Source organism: Notolepis coatsorum, assembly GCF_963971535.1.
Source record: "Notolepis coatsorum genome assembly, chromosome: 12".
Taxonomy (NCBI): domain Eukaryota; kingdom Metazoa; phylum Chordata; class Actinopteri; order Aulopiformes; family Paralepididae; genus Notolepis; species Notolepis coatsorum.
In genome coordinates, this window is record NC_140176.1 from 85,456,154 (window position 1) to 85,462,838 (window position 6,685).

Consider the following 6,685-nt stretch of genomic DNA (forward strand, 5'->3'; position numbering starts at 1 on the left):
GCCTCCACTGAAGAAAGTCTACTGGAATACAGCAGCCAGGTACACACACACACACGCACGCACACACACACACACACACACACACACACACACACACACACACACACACACAGACAGACAGACAGACAGACAGACAGACAGACAGACAGACAGACAGACAGACAGACAGACAGACAGACAGACACACACACGGTTCATGGCTGTCCATCAATGCTGACGAGTGTGCTGTTTTTGTAGTGTTTTATGCTGTTGCACATGGTCGTGCACTACTAGGGGTGTCACAATGAATCTACTGAATGAAATAAATCAATTACAAAAAATTATATACTAAAATAAAATAATAAATAACTACATAAACTCAAATAATAAATAAATAAATAAAATAAATACATCCATTGATGCTTCTTCAGAACGTGTTATTGGTGGCAGTTAAATGTTAAATGCAACACAGCAGAACATAGAGCAACACAGCAGCAGAACATAGAGCAACACAGCAGAACATAGAGCAACACAACAGAACATAGAGCAACACAGCAGAACATAGAGCAACACAGCAGCAGAACATAGAGCAACACAGTAGAACATAGAGCAACACAGCAGAACATAGAGCAACACAGCAGAACATAGAGCAACACAGCAGAACATAGAGCAACACAGCAGCAGAACATAGAGCAACACAGCAGCAGAACATAGAGCAACACAGCAGAACATAGAGCAACACAGCAGCAGAACATAGAGCAACACAGCAGCAGAACATAGAGCAACACAACAACAGAACATAGAGCAACACAGCAGTAGAACATAGAGCAACACAGCAGAACATAGAGCAACACAGCAGCAGAACATAGAGCAACACAGCAGCAGAACATAGAGCAACACAACATAACATAGAGCAACACAACATAACATAGAGCAACACAGCAGCAGAACATAGAGCAACACAGCAGCAGAAGATAGAGCAACACAGCAGCAGAATATAGAGCAACACAGCAGCAGAACATAGAGCAACACAGTAGAACATAGAGCAACACAGTAGAACATAGAGCAACACAACAGTAGAACATAGAGCAACACAACAGTAGAACATAGAGCAACACAGCAGAACATAGAGCAACACAGCAGAACATAGAGCAACACAGCAGAACATAGAGAAACACAGTAGAACATAGAGCAACACAGTAGAACATAGAGCAACACAGTAGAACATAGAGCAACACAGTAGAACATAGAGCAACACAACAGAACATAGAGCAACACAGCAGAACATAGAGCAACACAGCAGCAGAACATAGAGCAACACAACAGTAGAACATAGAGCAACACAGCAGAACATAGAGCAACACAGCAGTAGAACATAGAGCAACACAGCAGAACATAGAGCAACACAGCAGAACATAGAGCAACACAACAGTAGAACATAGAGCAACACAGCAGTAGAACATAGAGCAACACAACAGCAGAACATAGAGCAACACAACAGAACATAGAGCAACACAGCAGCAGAACATAGAGCAACACAACAGTAGAACATAGAGCAACACAACAGAACATAGAGCAACACAGCAGTAGAACATAGAGCAACACAACAGAACATAGAGCAACACAACAGCAGAACATAGAGCAACACAACAGCAGAACATAGAGCAACACAGCAGAACATAGAGCAACACAGCAGCAGAACATAGAGCAACACAACAGTAGAACATAGAGCAACACAGCAGTAGAACATAGAGCAACACAGCAGTAGAACATAGAGCAACACAGCAGTAGAACATAGAGCAACACAACAGCAGAACATAGAGCAACACAACAGAACATAGAGCAACACAGCAGCAGAACATAGAGCAACACAACAGCAGAACATAGAGCAACACAACAGAACATAGAGCAACACAGCAGCAGAACATAGAGCAACACAGCAGCAGAACATAGAGCAACACAGTAGAACATAGAGCAACACAGCAGTAGAACATAGAGCAACACAGTAGAGTAGAACATAGAGCAACACAGTAGAGTAGAACATAGAGCAACACAGCAACAGAACATAGAGCAACACAGTAGAGTAGAACATAGAGCAACACAGTAGCAGAACAGAGTCTGAGAATAGATAGGTTAACCGTCTGTTAGTGTGGTAGTGAAAGGGTTAACTCTGAAGGTCTCTAGTTTGTGGTTGTTTCATGAGGCCGTGATTGTCCTAGAGGTCACAATAGGGCATTTTATACAATGAGGTCAAGTTTCAAGAGCGAGAGAGAAATGAATAAATAATGAGTCCTTCCTGTAGTGTAGTTTATACATATAGAGGTCAATCATGTGTGTGTTGACTGGTGATAAAAAAAAGAAAAAGTTGAGTAAAGCAGAGAGTAGGACGGTGACATCATCATATGTGATGCGGCACAGTCTAGGTCGGGTTATGAGGGAGCTCACGACTCTTCAGAAAAGCGGAGCAGCCAGTAACCAACCCCAGGACAGACGGACACAGGAGACAGACGAATACAATAATTAAATTGAATATATAAAAGAAAACAATAAGCAAAAATAACCTACACTAACAGGGCCTACGTCGGGGGAAGTGTGTGGATGCCAACGGAAAAATGTAAATGAGATGATGTGAGACAATTTACAGTATGTGTATGGGTGCGTGTGTCTAGCGTGCAAAAATAATGTGGTGTAGTTATGTAAATGTGATAAGGATGTTGTTCGTGTGCGTCTATTAACCAGTCCAGTCTTAACAGAGTGAGGGGGTAATCCGGGGAGTGGGGTCCGTCCGTGAGGAGAAGGAGAGAATTCCAGTGGTGCGAGTGGTGGAGAGAGAGAGAGAGAGAGAGAGAGAGCGGGGAGCGACACAGGGATTGCCAGGGGGAGTTCGGTTCCTTGACGGAGAGAGGAGAAAAATAACGCCGGTTAGGGATACCGGAGTCTCATGGCAAGCACAGAAAGACTCAGAAGAAGCTTCTATCCCCAGGCCATCAGGTTGCTCAACGAACAATAACACTATGCAACAACCATCAAATGCACTCACAACACACACATCCAGACGCACACACTCACTTTAAACAAACAACACACTGCAGCACCCACTCTCCACACTTTAGAACACCTAGACACACTTTATATTTATTGGTAAAGGATTTGCACTACAACCCATACCTCAGTACACCTTACTGTAAATTGTACCTAAATTGTACCTCATCCCATTTCTGCTTTGCACTATATAGTATTGTATATTAGTATATTGCATAGTATATTGTATATTGTACGGTAACTCAGTTACTCTATTCTGCATTGAACATTGTACATTTGTATATATTTGTGTTTACGTACGTGACTTCTATTTTTACTTCTATTTTTACATGCTATACTATTTTATTTTATTTTATACTTATCTTTTGTCTAGCACAGTCTCTGGAGCGTAACAGAAAGAAGCATTTTGTATAAAAGTATTCTGTACTTCTGTATGACAACTATTAAAGAAACTTGAAACTTGAAACTTGAAAACTTGAAAAAGAACAAACACTGGGAAAACAAAATAATGAAGCAGGGTAGAATCCAACATGAGACATACAGTATACTAAGACTTGAAGATACTTTAGTTTGACTAACCACAAGTGATCAGTGCGATCAAGCACGGAGCGACAGACTGTCGGGCTTCTTAAACTGAATGAATGAATGAATGACCTTTATTTATATAGCACCCTTCACAGCATGAATGCACAGGGTGCTTTACACTACAGCATATCATATAAAAAAAAAATCTGACATAAAAGACAACAATAACAGACATCAGTTAAAAACAGTGAACCAAATAAAATAAAATAAAAAGAATTTAAATAAAATCATCAGTCAATAACTAAAAACTATAGGAACAGTGAGGACAAAGGATGCCTATATATGACCAAAAGCCTGTCTGAACATGTGTGTTTTAGCTGTTTTTTTGCTGCTTGTTTCTCTGCCCGGCTGCTCCGAATTGCGCCTGATTAGGCTCGACAAGTGGCGACGAGGCGGGAGTCACAACATGCCGTCTGTGGTTCATTGGGGAGCAGTGTCCTCTGGACTTTCGTTGGCTCCCTGTAGCCAGGCGAAACCACAGAATAGGGGAAGGTCTCATCTAGGGATGTCCCGATCACATTTTTTTGCTCCCGATCATGTGATTTTGAGTATCTACCGATCTTTCCCGATCCGATCCAAAAAATAATAATTAATAATAAAAAAATATATATATATTTATTTTTTCTCCCATCCCAATTTCTCACATTACATTCACCCTGAATGTTGACGTTATCCAGGTGAAAAGTTAACTTCATTCAAGCGAGGCATTGCAACCGGAGTAATCTAAAAACTCAGCCTCCAACCTGCTGCTTCATGAGAGCAATGGCGCCATCGTCTGTAAAAATCAGGTGACTGCAAGTTCTGCAACTAGTGGATGTCCCTCATCCTTGACATAAATCATTTGATGTATAATTACATCAAAGGAAATGCGTTTGTTTTGACAAAATTCTTCTGCTCTGTGTGACAATAAATAAATGAATGATGATATGCAATTTAAAACCAAAACTAAGGCCTCAGTATGAGTTTAAGACGTGAACATGGTAATTTTTTTATTCTTTTTATCCCGATCTTCTGAAAATCACGTGATCGGCCCCCGATCCCGATCACGTCATCGGATCGGGACATCCCTAGTCTCATCCTATAAGGACCGATACCGACAGGTTCGGCACCATTCCCGCTGGCCCCATGTGCCTTTGATTGATTGATTGATTGAAAACTTTATTAACAGATTGCAGAATGGGTACAATACAGTACAGCTCAATACACACAATTGTTAACACATTCCCTGCCACCACTTTGATCATCTTATACCATTCTCTGCCAGTACTGTAAGTCTATGGAGATGTTCACCTTCTTTGCAGGGCTATAACTTTTTAAATTGTATTGCTAAATTGACATTACTATGGCCCATTCAACATCGATTATCTATCGTTCAGGATGTAGGAACGTTTTACTTTTTCATTCACACATTCATACGAAAATACCGTCTAGAGTATAAATATGTTTTTATCGTTTTCTGCAGTAATTCCTAGAATGTGAGATATAGGCATAAATGCATATATTAGATGATCAAATGCCGTTTGATACCGATCGACGCTATATTGGGTGGGGGGGAAACTGTACATTGGAGGGGGTTGGGTAGGTGGGGTGGGAAACTGTACATTGGAGGTGGTTTGGTGGGTGGGGGGGGGGGGGGGGGATGGGTAGGCGGGGTGGGGTGGGGGGGGGAAACTGTACATTGGAGGGGGTTGGGTTTGGACATTTACAGGGGCCACCTTCCCTTAGCCGCCTTCAACTCCAGCATGGTGGTGCGGTATTGCCGGATCTCCCCGTGGATCCAGGTAACCCTGATGGTGCCCTCTAGGTGGGGAAGGTAAACTCCGGCCTCACCAAAGTCACCATGCTGCTGCTGCTGTCTAAGGCTGAGGTTAGACTAGTGTATTCCTGGCGTTTTTTTATACGTTTTTGACGACGTATCATGTCCTATCTACACAGAAACGCGTTTTTTGGCGTTTTTTTGTGGATACGGCTGAAACGCAAAATTGTGTTTGCGTTTGGAGATACGCAAAAAAAACGCCAGGAATACAGCGTGTAGTCAGCACGGAGCAGTTCTTTGCTGGAGCTTCCACCAGGAAGTGTATTGGCACATTCGTTCTGATTGGTTGAAATTGCCTTCATGTTTGCCACCTACTGCCACCTACTGCTTTGGCAGTGTACTACATCAGTGTGCTTGGCTGACAAAAACGAAAAAAAAACGAAAGTGTGACTCGAGGCGCATGACGTTGCGGCGATACGCGGCGATGCGTATAAGAAAACAATACGAAGATGATACGAAAGGTGTAACCTCAGCCTAATAGAGCCAGCGTGTCCTTCCCATTGGGTAGTATGGGAGGTGTCTCCCTCGTCCCCCAGTCATGGGCAGTTCCAGACCTGTCTCCACACACTTGTAGCACCTCCGGCGGTCGGCATTGATCAGAGGCCGGCGACACCAAACGGCACACCTTCCCAGCTCCAGGCGGTGGGCAGATTCCTCCGGCCATGGTCGTTCCTCTGGGCACGGGTTGACCTCAGGTATAATAATAATAATAATAATAATAATAATAATAATAATAATAATAATAATAATAATAATAATAATAATAATAATAATAATAATAATAAAATAACAATAATAATAATAATAATAATAATAATAATAATAATAATAATAATAATAATAATAATAATAATAATAATAATAATAATAATAATAATAATAAACAACGTTATTTGTTTAGCACCTTTCATACAGAAACTGCAGCTCAAAGTGCTTCACAACAGAAAAAAGACAGGCATAAAATGAGCACAAAGTGCAGACATATAAAATCACAGTTTTTCACATTAGGATCTAACATCCCAACAGGCCACCTTGTTTATGGTTTGATTCAGTTTATAGACAATAATAAAAAGAGTAAGATAAAATAGACAGTAAAATAGTGCAGTGCAATAAAATTGTAGAATAGAATAGATTGAAATATTTTTTTTAATTACAGTGCAATAAACTAGTTCTGGATTACTGTTCAACAGTTCAAAGTCGTCTTTACCTTCTCTGTTTGGTATCCACAGTTTAAAACTTGACAGTCTTCCCTCCTGTTTTATA